This window comes from Panthera leo, chromosome D3 (genome assembly GCF_018350215.1).
Source record: "Panthera leo isolate Ple1 chromosome D3, P.leo_Ple1_pat1.1, whole genome shotgun sequence".
NCBI lineage: Eukaryota > Metazoa > Chordata > Mammalia > Carnivora > Felidae > Panthera > Panthera leo.
In genome coordinates, this window is record NC_056690.1 from 67,447,447 (window position 1) to 67,460,259 (window position 12,813).

A 12,813-nucleotide genomic window follows, 5' to 3' on the forward strand; every position below is an offset into this window, starting at 1 on the left:
ATATTTAATCTTGTCTGGGAACGGCGTGTCAGTGTTTCCAGAGCCTCTGTGCGTTCATTCCAGCCATGCCTCCGTGCTCTGTGCTGGAACAGAAGTCCCTTGAGGGTTATCCTACGGGGTGGCCCGTGGGATGGAAGCCACAAGTCGCTGGGTTTCCACGGGAGCATCTCCTGCAGATGCAGCCCCCTTTCCAGGTTGAAAGTAGGCAGGCTTGCGGGAGCGAATCCCTTGCCCGGCAGCCCCGCCCCTTCAGGGTGTGGCGCCCCGCCCCTTCAGGGTGTGGCGCCCCGCCCCTTCAGGGTGTGGCGCCCCGCCCCTTCAGGGTGTGGCGCCCCGCCCCTTCAGGGTGTGGCGCCCCGCCCCTTATGGGTGTGGCGCCCTGCCCCTTATGGGTGTGGCGCCCTGCCCCTTATGGGTGTGGTGCCGGCGGCCCCTCCCCTTCTGGTTGAGGCACTGACTGCGTCTGCGCCAGGTGTCCTTTGCTAGATTTGAGCCCTAGTGTTGAGAGGCCGCGGCTCCTCTGGCCTGTGTGTCCTCAGCTACTACTGCAGTGTCGGGCAGGTACGTACTGGGTGCAGGTACCTGTCGGGTGCAGGTACGTATCGGGTGCCTAACAAAGGTTTGTTGGAGAAGGGATGAAGGCGTGGTCCTTGCAGCCCCACGAACTCAGTGGGGAGAGGAGGCAGTAAGACCATCCTATTATTTACTGAGCACTTAGTAAATGCCAGGAAGTTTCCCCGGTGGGTTTTGTGTATTAAACCATATAACCCTCACAATAATTCTCAGAGGCAGATACTCCCACTTCACTGATGAAGAATTAGAGGCACAGAGTAGTTCAGACACTTACCCCAAGTCGCGCAGCTGGTGGGTGGTCAAACTGGAGTTAGGGTCCAGAGCAGTCTGGCTCAAGGGTTTATCTGCTTCATCGCCAAGCTGTTTGGATCTGAGAGGTGGGCTTCACGTTCCAACAAGCATCTGAAACTGGGGACAAGTGAGTGAACACCGAGAGGGGCCCCGGGGGCTTAAGTGTAATTCTGAGGTCAAGGAGTTGCGGGACCACACTCGGTGTCACCTGTCAGCTGAGGTGTCACTCGCTCTCTGGTGCAGAGGGACCCACTTTGTTCACAGTCCCTCATCTGCTCTTAGCACGTCGGGGCTGCTTGGCTGGCAGTTTCAGCGATGGCGGTGGCAATGTTCGTGGCTTTCTCTCCCTCCTCCCGGCTTATTCTCTAGCCAGTTCTGATGGCCTCCCCCGCGACCATTTCTGATTTTCCTTACTGGAGGTTTGGCACCTCTGGGTGGCAGTCGGCACATGCCATTATCAAGCTGGAGGCCATCCTTCCTCACTCTGTGTGCCTAATCCTGGGCTGGGCTCGGAGAGTACAACAAGGGATGCCTAAGGCGTGGTTCTGGCACAGAACGGTTTTCTGATTTACTTGGAGAGAGATGAATGAATTGTTGGAGAGCGTAAAATCAGGTGCCCCGTGATACAGTTCCTGTAAGTGTGAGAAGGGATTCAGAGAGGAGAGATGAAGGCAAAATGAAGACAGTGGGAGTTAGGAGATGTGTGGTTCAGTCCCAGAGACTGCACTCACTTGCTGTGTGACCTTGGGTCACTTCCTTCCCCTCTCCGGGCTCAGTTAGCTGAGCAGTAAAATAAGGAGATAGTCCAAACTCTAATGTGCGCTTCAAATGTAAAATTCAATACTTGTAAGACTTCCTGAGATGAAGAGGAACTTCAGATTTGTCCCCCGTATGAGGCAGCTCTGAATGGGGGATAGAGGACCTGGTGAGTACTTTCTTCAGGTCCTATTTGGCAACTCCCAGGGCTGCCCTTGGTCCCATCTCCTCATCAGGATTGGACCCTCCTCTCCATTCCACGCTGCTCCCTCGGTTACCCTGTGCTTTCCCCCACCTTCTTTCCCTCTTTCAAGCCTAAATTGTTCCAGTATTTGTAACTGGTTCTCTGCTTCCCTCAGACACCACCGAGTCCAGCTCAGCCAATTTCCCTCCCTCTTGATGCATCACTTTCTTCCTTCCATGGTTGGACCTCCCCCCACCCCCCATCACTGCTTTCCCTTTCCCAGAACCTTGACTCCAGCTCATCCGTCTTCCTGGTGTGTGACTGGTCCTGGCGTTCCCTTTCCAGTGCATTCGGGGGACAGGTGCTGTCGGGATGCACACATGGAGAGAATGAGATGCTCCCCCCTCCCTGGGTACAGGAGGATAATGATCTGAGTGCTACCCTCCCAGGGCACGATGAGAATCAGTGAGTTAATGCCCATAAAGTATTATAATTACTCCACAGAGTCATCTGAGGGAGCGATGAGGAACTGGGCATCTGGCTCGAATTTACTTAGAGCTGGAGAATTCAGGCAGAAGCAGTAGCCTTAATTTTTTTTTCTTTTGGTGCCAACCACTCACCCCAACGCAGAGCAGATTTTCTTAGCGGAGGCTGACACCGTCTAGTGAGATATAAATGCACCGCATTCGTGACTCGTGAGACCTATGTCTGGAAGGTTCATTCCAGATAGGCTTGTCCCCCTCTGCCAGCCTCTGGTGAACTAGGAAACAGGTTCTGAGCCCTTCAGTGACATAACCTTAACCACCCGGCTGGTTGGTAGTGGGTCCGGGAGAAGAAAGTTCGTTTCCTCGTTCCCAGCCACGTGCTATTTCCCACCCCTATTTCTCCCTTCTTCCTTTTGTCCCTTCCACATGTATTTGTTAGGGTGCTTTGTATGCGATTCCAACCTGGACACGACCTCAGGTGTCCTCTTTTGGGTGTCCAGCCAGCAGAGTAAGGAGAAGCTACTGCCAACCGTGGCACAGAGGCAGGTGTTCTGATAACAAGAGTCACACAGTCCTTGCTTCAGCTGCGCCCACCAGCCAGCTCTCCATCCATCTCCTTCCAGCTTCTCACCCTGCCTGGTGCTGCTCTTCCTTCTATATCTTTGTCCATGTGGTTCCTCCTTCCACAAATCTCTTCCTCTGGAGTATCTGCTGAGACACAACCTTCTCCTTTCAGAAGAAGGATTCAAAAACCTTCTCCTTCTCAGAGCTCACCCCACCTGCCTCCCCCAGCTCACTGAGAAGCATTTCATCCTGAATCTTGCTGACGTGGGAGCACATTGTTCAGCCGTTGACTCTCTCCGTGCCCCAGGCTCTTTTGGCTCACTGATGTCCCGGTCTGCACTGCAGACAGATTTTGCTTTACATGGTGGACTTGATGGGGAAGACCATGCCCTTTGCTTCACTTGCTTGAAGGCTGGCACCAAACCCCTTCACCCTGTACTTGTGTTACCCCACAAGAGCCCCAGCCTCTTGTTGCATTGTCTCTACCGTATCTGCAACCCCTTAACGGTAACAAAGGGGCATCACTTGTAACAGAGGCACCTCAGGACCACTGGTCACATCTTGCTCGGTGTCTGCCTCACCTGGAATCCAGCCCTCCAGCGGTGAACTTGTGTGTTAGAAATACTAACTATCCCAGTCCCTGCAGATGTCTCTCCTCTCGGACCTCCTTGAGCACCCCAGCTTTGTCCCTTTTAAACGCGTAAGCCTTATTTCTGCCTTTGGACTCGAACATCCTGAAAGCAGAGGCCATGACTGTAATAGAATCACAATGAGCCTCAATAAATATTTGCTGATGAACTGACTCGCCGACATTACCAGCCATCAATCTAATTTCTGCATTTCGGGATCGAGTCTGTTGCTGTGTTAGGCAGCTGAGGTCGTAGGTCTTGTCTGGCCGAGACTCCGGTGGAAAGGTCATGGACCCTGGTTCCGGGGTGGGGGTGGGCCAAAGAATTAAAAAAAAAAAAAAGCATTTGGCAACACCCTAGACTTGAGTTCATGCCTGTAAATAGTTGATGCTTTGTAGCAAACACTAATTCTGGTCCTGCTATAACTGTCACGAGGAATGGTCATTTGTTAATATACACCAGCCCGGTGCTTCCTGGGGATTCTCAGCTGAAAGATGGGACCTGCAAAGCTAAGCACCATCTCCCTCACTGGCAGGCGTAATGAGTGGGAGAGAAAACAGCTTTGGTTCAAACGAATACATGTTTATCACCGATCGCAGAAACAAGAACGTGAGGCCGAAGAAGAAATTCGTAAAGCATCGTCCCCGCTTTGTAGACTTCTGCCCCACTTCTCTCTCATCCCTCTGCCCTCCACTTCCTTGCCCACTTCCGCATCCTCCTCTCTGTGATCACGGGAAACCCTTCTGCTGGCCTCTCAGTGACAGGGGGAACCTGCACATTTATCCAGAAACGTTATGCACGCACACACCCACAAACGGTGGAAATTAGGTGGGTTCTCGAAGACACCGGCCTGGGGCCAAAAAGGGCTTGAGTGGAAAAGGCCCTTCCGGGAGATGGTCTGATGTCAGGCTTACGGCTGGATCAACTCCTGGCTGGAGTGAAAATCATCTTGCATCCTTGACAGAGCACATTGGTGGGCCGGCCGTTGCCCAGGTGGCTGCCTTCAGCTACCTGGCCCCTAGCTGCCCTTCCTCTGGGGTCCCGCACCAGGCCCTCAACTGGCTGGGGAGGGCTAGTGCCCGGTCCCTGGGCTGCCTCCACCCAGGGGCTGGTGAGAGGCCGCGGTCTGTTCTGGGGGCCCTGAGCCACATCCAGCTTCCTGTCTCCTTTTCTTTTGTTAAAGCCAAATGAAACAATGTAATTAGCTTGTTACAATTAAAGTGACTCGACTGGATAAATTGTAATCACCCAGAATCAAGTCAGGCATCCCTGCAGGTCCCGGACATCGCAGCTGAGCTGCCTCATTTGCATAATTAAAATATACAAATGATAATGGATTTTGTACTCAATTTCCAGCGGCTGTGAATTTGAGAAACTCTGAAATTAGAATAACAGAGATGAAGCCCGCCTTGAGGTAATGGGGATGACAAGTTTTGACAGTAGGGGTGTTTATAACACTAGTTTCTCGCCACAAAATAAATAAGTACAAAAAAGATTAGAGAGTGATATTAGTTAATAGTTCCACGGGCAGTGGGAAGTGGAGCTAGACTATGATTACCTCTGTGAATTTACGCTGCCTTTTTTTTTTTTTTTTTCCTGACAGGCTCTCGCCTAACCTTAGGGGATACCATCCCCCTGATTATGAGAAATTGAGAATGAAGTAAATGCATAAAAAGGGTTGTCACAGATCGACTCACCAAAGGAAAAGAAGAGAAATAAAATTCGTCTTGCTGTTCTTGCTTCCAGCTAGGGGTGGAATGAAGGCGAAGTGCGTGCTGCAGGAGGCAGAGAGAGGGTGAGAGAGTGAGGGTGGGCTGGGGTAGTTGGGGGAGGAGGGGGCCCAGAGGGCGGAAATAAGGGGTGCGGCCAGAACTGAACATGGGGCGAGCCAGAGGACAAAGTTACTGTGGAGTGAGATTGGAGAGTCTTGGATAGATCCCTCTGCTCCAAATCTGCTCTGCAGAGGGCACCCCAAATTCTGGAGGCCCCCACTTGTTAGTATAAGCTCTGTGTTCTCTGCCAATACACCGAACACGAGCGTATGAATAAGGTGAGTACTTTCCTTCCTGTAAAACACCCAGGGAACAGAGGCATGTCCGTCCTAGTCATCTGTATTTCGAGGACCGAGCACATAGTAGGTATTAAGTACTTATTGAAAGAATACACGAATGAGTAGAAGATACTGCGGACGATGTTAGAGTGTCAGGAAGCAATGAGAAGGACTTCGAAGGCTTAAGTCGCCGATTTTCCCGTTTTTCTTGAAGCCAGCCGAGCTCTGGTATCGGAGTCCCAATCCGGAACGGCCGCGAGGTGTCAGAACCCGTCTCCCTGAGGCCAGCCTGCCTTCATCTTGCGGTCAATTGTGGCAGCGGAAGCTGGGCGGGTTCCCTGTGTCAGGAACAAATGGGGACGGGCACGAAGACAATAAGCTGGTGAGGGCCAAGCACACCGCTGTCCGGGGAAGAAATGCACAACTAAGGCTCCGGGGCTCTCGCACTGATGGGCTCGGCACAGGGGCTGTGCAGTGTGGCAAGGAAGGAAACTGCGGGTCCCGGCAAAGCTGTTGGCCGATGTGACTTTCTCACCTCGCTGAAAAGGGTGTGCAGAGTGGGGCGATCAGAAAATCCACCAACCAGCCAGTTCAATGTGTGGGCAACAGACGTGGGTGAGGAGATGTGCCCGAGGTGATGGGGCCTGGTGGTCGGAGTCTAAGGACGAAGGAGGAAGGGTGGCAGGGAGTCAGCTCCTCTGACAGGGGCTTGGGAACCATTGTTCTTGGGAGCACACGAACTGAATGCTGCCCTTGGCGAAAGTGTGAGCCCTCTGAGCGAGGAGAGGGAGGAAGGAAGGACCACCATCAGGTTCCCAAAGGGAACCTCACCCCAAAGGGGTGAGGAACCTCCCAAAGGGTTCCTCACCCTTTCCTCCCGGTAGGAGAGTAGGTGGAAATTCATGTCTTCTCTTGAGGGTCCTAACTCTGGGGTGGCAGGACCTGCCTAATCCCAGGCTCTGAGGAATGATGGGACAAGATGCCACAGCAAAGGCCAGGCTCCTTGGAGGAAGTAACCCCAAGGTGCATAGGACTGGGAATCTATGGACTCCAAGGCAGGCCTGGTGACTGCAAATTTCAGGTTAGTGATGCGGAAAGCCAGTCATGCCCTTGTTGGCTAGACTAGGCTGGGGGAGAGACCCTTGGGTGTGCCTCAGCATCCCTGGGCATCATTGTCCAGGGAATCAGAAGTGCAACCATGGGCCATCCATTGGTTCATTCAGTCTTGGCATCTGTCCCTGATGCGGGGGGGGGGGGGGGGGGCATTTGACAGATATCACTTTAAGGGCTCAACAACTTTGAACTTTCCCCCAGTACCCCCAAACTTCCTCTTAATTTTTTCATGAGTTTATCCAAATCATTCTCGAAACCACTTGAACTATGGCTTGCTTGCTGCTTCATCTCAGAATTCCTGCCTTTTGTCGGTGGTCTTATTAATTGGGAATCTTTTTCTTTCTTCTGTTAAGGTTGACAGGCAGAGGTGGTCAAATTCTGCCATCTGGGTAGCACCATGTCTGTTTTCCCTCCTAACTTTGAGCCGCGATCTCAGCCCCATCATCTGAGCGGTGGTCTCCATCGTTCTCCTTGTCCCTGGGCCGCTCGATCGCCTCCCTGTTCTGCCCAGCAGTGCGCAGGCTAATTCACAGAGGCCAGGGAAGCTGGCTTCATAGTCAGGGTGTGGCAAAGCCCTGAACTCTGTTCTTGGGAGTGGCAAGACCCGCACTCAGGATTCGAGGGAATGCCACCCATCCCCCGCCCCCCCCCTCCCCCCCGCCCCCAATGGGCAGGTCAGAGTTCAGGAAAACTCTGCAAAGGGAGACGTAGATCTTCAATGCAGTAGCTTGGCATTGCTACTTGGCTTGAGGGCCTGGTTATTTCTCCCAGGCATACAGTGCCAGGAAGAGAGGGGCCAATTAATGATCCGCTGGATGAAGAATTCCCATGGGTGGGCCACTGAGAGAAGTGGGAACAGCACGTGCTATTCTCACTTAGTTTTTCTGGGAAGCAACACACTATGTCAACATGATGGTAAAAAATGTAAGTGGACCGTATGTATTTTATTATTGTGTTTGCAGCATCTAGCATAGTGCCCGGCACATAGTAGGTGCTTAATAAGCATTTGTGGAATGACTTAACGAATGAGCCTGTGCTGTTTTTAAAGTCAAGATACACTACAGAGTACTCCAAAAGAGAAAATGTGTTCTTAGATTCTAATCTGTCAGCTGTTTTACTGAATTTATTGGTGGTTATTGGTTGACCCACACTTGTTTTCTGGGCCCTTCCCTCCTTTCATCCCCTCGTTCATTCTTTTTGCCAGGCTCTGTTCTCAGCCTGGGGTAAGGGCTAACTTTGAACAATTCCTGGCTCCATCAGTTATACTCTTTTTTTTTTTTTAATGTTTATTTTTGAGAGACAGACACATGGCACGAGTTGGGGAGGGGCAGAGAGAGAGGGAGACACAGAATCCGAAGAGGCTCCAGGCTGTCAGCACAGAGCCTGACGCGGGGCTCGAACTCACGAGCTGTGAGATCATGACCTGAGCCGAAGTCAGACGGTCAGCCGACTGAGCCACCCAGGCGCCCCTTTCAGTTATACTCTTAACCCTGCCTCTCAACATTGCTGCCATATGGCCCCAGGCCAGCCACCATTGTCTCTCATCTGAATATTTTCTTTTCCACCCCTGTTGTCTCCACACTGTAGCTCCAGTGAGCTCTCTATAAAATAAATCTGACCACCTCCTTGTCTGAGGTGAAACCCTTCCTTGCCTTCAAGGCTCAGGGTGATCCAGCCCTCCAGACTCACCTCTCACCTCTCCATCTGGACTTCCCCCCAAGCCAGGAAGGGTCCCAGGTTATGAGTCCCCTCTGAACCTGACCCCAACCACTGCTGTTTCCTTGGATCTTCTGACTATGTCATTCAGGGCTCTGATCAGACTTCACGGCCTCCAGGAAGCCTCCCAGGTGATTCCAGCCCCCCTGCTGCCTGGCTGAGTGTCTCTTACCTTATGTCTCCACTACATTCTGAATGTCCTCCACCTTGAGCAATCGTTGGATTGCTCATTATAATCACCTCTTCCTTCTTCCTAGAATTTGAGATGCCAGGAAGGCAGGGGAGACGGTGCATCTGACTTGAGGGCGTTGTTCAGCATAGACCGGACTTGCTGAGTGAATGAGTGCACAGAGGCAGCAACCAGAGGTATGAGACTGCCAAGGAAGAGAAGTGGAGGGAGGAGGAGGACCTCAAGGGAAATTTGCATCCGGAAGCGGGAAAGATAAAGCAGTGCTAGAGGGAAGCACTCTCTGAGAGGCCAGAGACAGCAAAGTTCTGTGTCACTGATGCCAGGGCTGGGCTTTTGCACGAAGGATAAGACCCATCCTCCTCCCTCCCACATGGTCCCAATTTGGGTCAGGGGATTGTCAAGGTATTCTATTTTCCAGTCCTTGATCAGGAAGACCAGCTCAGCGTTCCTTTCCCATCTGGAAGGATAAGGGACACCCTGTTCTTGGGGCAGACAGATGTCACTAGGGTTGCTCATGGGTTCCCCCAGGGACATGGATTTGGAGAAGGGATGCTCCACTCTTGGGCTGCCCCTGCTTTTGGGTGTCTCCTTCCTAGAGGCAACGCACATCTGTCTTATACCCGGAACCTCCGGGCAGCCAATTTGAGCCCTTGTCTATTAGAGAATTAATTTTTTTTTTTTTTTTTTTTTTTTTTTTTTTATTTTTGGGACAGAGAGAGACAGAGCATGAACGGGGGAGGGGCAGAGAGAGAGGGAGACACAGAATCGGAAACAGGCTCCAGGCTCCGAGCCATCAGCCCAGAGCCTGACGCGGGGCTCGAACTCACGGACCGCGAGATCGTGACCTGGCTGAAGTCGGACGCTTAACCGACTGCGCCACCCAGGCGCCCCGAGAATTAATTTTTAATGGGTCTTATAGCATGGTGGATAAATCAGTTAGGGAGAGACAAGGAGCTGGCGATGCCTAATGAATATCGATTGGGCCATTTATAAGAGAAACCTTGCCAAAAGGGGGACAGCCACCCAGCAGAGTCAGATCAGCTATGCTGAGTTGATGGAGGGGCACCAGTGGCTTCTCTCTGTCATCAGCGGCTGAAAAATTTCTCGAACTTGTTGGCCACTGATGCCAAAAATTTCACCGCTTTTGGATAAGAGTCATGCCTTTTGTTAATACTTGTATACCTCTGAGACGGGATAAGGAACCTATTACCAATACGTAATCCCCTAATATAAAATAATTGTGTAGATATTTCCCAAGGGAACTGAGAGGGAAGGGGAGAACTGAGACAAGGCGATCCCGACCATTTTCCTCGGGTTGGGTGGATTTGGGAACCCAGAAGACACCTTCTTAGAGGTACAAACCCTTTTGGGGGGTGCTTGGTGTTACAGAGGGCAGGCAAAGCCTTAGGAATAACACGACACATTTTGCAAGGTCACTTTTACTTAAAGATTTGATGAAAAATGTTTTTCATTAAGACACATTTTCATGGAGGGAGTGAACAATTGGCAGGCGTAAAGAAATGTCTTCGTGCCGTGCCCCACCCCTTGTTTCTACTATAAGCAAGACTTCCTACAGTGATGGAGACAGGACTGGCCTCAGGGCAAAGCTCTGGGTTCAGGTCTTGCTTCCAAGCCTAACTAATAGAGGCACAACAGTAACGGACACGCCATTCATTATTCTAATACAGAGTATATAATTCAGTGCTAAATTTTGCAGTATAGACTCTAACACGAGGGGGTTCAGTGATCTCCGAGGACCCTTCTAGCTCTAACATGCCTTGACTACTAAGAGGATCTATTGTATTTAATACGACATGGTGTTAAGACTTCTGATATGTGCCCTACTTCTTAATGAGGATGTCCTTCTCCCATCGGAAAGTCATCTTCTTTTTCAATGATGGTGTCTTAATGCAAAGCATGTCAGGAAGTTCTCTTCAAGGGTCACCTTCAGAGCCTGTGAGCCATGAATAAACATTCACTTTATTAAAAACATTTGCACCATAAGCACAATGTGCGCTGGGGGTGGGGGTGGGTGGTGGGGAGGGGATGGGCAGCGGGAGGATGAGAGGATCAGGAAAGACCAGCTAGGAGTGTGGACTTCTAGGGGTTTTTACTTTAGGGACCCCTCTGTCACCTGGTTCTTTTATCACATGAAATTTTCCTTTTCTGGTTCGGTTCAGGGTTCTGTTGATATTGGTAAATAGATGATATTCTTTGCCACCCAAAGGTTGGTCATGCGGTTCTCTCTGACCCATCCTAGGGAAACCTTTCAGCCCCCTGCCACCAGAGGGCCACCAGGCAGGAAAGGGCTGGACGGTGATTCTCACTGGGGGTGGAGACACATACATCTGATTCCCAGGGGAGGGGGAAGCATTCTGCTCCCTCCCCCTGCCTCCCCTGCCCTGCCCCCCCAATGCTTTTCTCTGTTTCCAGAGACGGTTTGGCTCATGCTGTGAAAGTCAGAGGAGTAACTTTAGCAGGGCAAATCGAAGACATGCCATTCCAGAGGGGACTCAGCCAGATAGCCTGCAAGGTCTCTTGTGTTTCAAGTCATATGGCCAGCATGGAATTTCTGTGAACAAATTCACTTTCCTCCAATTTGTAGACTCGTAGAATGGCATCTGGAGTTGGAAGCAACTTTAGGAGAGTATCTAGGCCAACCTTACTTCCTTTTGGATGAAGAAACAGGTCCAGAGGGGTTAAGTCTTGCTAAGGTATTAAAGCTAGTCAGTGACAGAACTGAGTATGTAAATCTTGACCCGCTAATCGGACTGTCAACTCCCTGAGGTCAGGTGCCGCATAATCTCCTGTATCCTTATACCATGGGGCATAATTGTAGGCATATAGTAAATGCTCATGAAAATCCTAATGGCCTGCAGTCGTGGTTCTCAAACTTGGGCGGGAACCAACATCACCTTGTGAAAACACAGATTGCTGGGCCCCACCCCCAGCGTTTCTGGTCCAGTAGGTTTGGGGTGGGGCCCAGAGAATTCCCATTTCTAACAAGTTCCCAAGTGACATTGATGCTGTTGGTGCAGGAACCACACTTGGAGACGTGCTGCCGTATGTGTTTTACAGACTTCTTCATTTCTATATCATTTAAAACGCGGCATTCCCAGGAAGGCTGCCTTATTAGACAGTAAGTGGCTACGTGAGAAATCCCAGACTTAAAAGATAGTAGTTTAAAAGTATTTAAAGTGAATGATTACCTTCAGGGTGGTCTAGGTGGAAAGATCAAATAAATTAAGTTGAGTCACAAGGAGTTTAAGCATCATTTGTGAAAGAGTACTATTAGTTTTTCTTTTCCTAGTGGAAATTCTCGCCTTGTCACATAATCCTAATTAATTATTGTATAAAGACCTGAAAACTTAAATGCACAAGGGAGTAATAATCTTATGTTTCATTAACCAGCAGCTTCGAAAGCCAGAACCGAGCGTGGAGGGAGAACACGCACAACGTGTGCTGAGCAGGGTCTCCTTCCAAGCCGGCCCGAGGTCTATACCCCCTTTGCCTCCATTCGTCACCGAATGTGTTAACGTGGACGCACGTTTACGCTCTTAAATACATCGCCTCTGCTTCATATAATCTTATCAGAGCAAGCCAATCAATAGGAATTTCAGGAGTATTTATCATTGATTTTGCAATATGCTTTGTAATTACTGAATCGATATAAAATTCTCAACTCATTAGGAGATTAGCTTTTTAAATCATTTATATTAATGTGTTTAACCAAAGGCATTGGAGTTCCTTTTATAAAAAAAATCACTTGTTTAATTACTTACATTAAAAATGAACAAATGCCGTGGACTAAAAGCCCACTTTGATCTTCAGTGGGCACTTGCCTTGCATGTTGCCTTGGCAAGGATCTCAACAAATTGGTTTTGCTGGGGAGCCCAAACCATGATCTGGACAAAATGGGAATGCCCATCTGAATAACCTGATGAGAAATGGGGAGAAAAAAAAATCCAACCAAAAAACCAGCCTTTGGGCTTGTTAAATATTGGCCCTGATGTGCTCGTTTAATTTGATGGCTTTGACTTTTGTCCCTTGCTAGTTGCATATGTGTGATGCCTCCTCCCTGGAACGGAGTTTGCGGTGTGTGTTCAACTAAGAGAAACTGGCCGTTTGGGCACTGAATACATGCACGGTGGATTCAATAATTATGCACGTTTTCGGCGGGTGATAATAACAAAATCTCACCACAGACCCGTGAGTGGTTTGGGAAGGTGTTCATCCGTTTTGTAAAGGAAGAAATTGAGTCC

At 50.2% G+C, this 12,813-nt stretch overlaps 1 long non-coding RNA gene across 1 annotated transcript; it reads left to right on the forward strand.

The window, feature by feature from the left end:
• Positions 1–489: 489 nt before the first annotated feature.
• LOC122204135 lies at positions 490–8,714 on the forward strand. The gene is made up of 3 exons (XR_006195505.1): positions 490–561; positions 5,086–5,277; positions 8,619–8,714. It is a non-coding gene; the product is annotated as an uncharacterized LOC122204135 (long non-coding RNA).
• Positions 8,715–12,813: the final 4,099 nt, after the last annotated feature.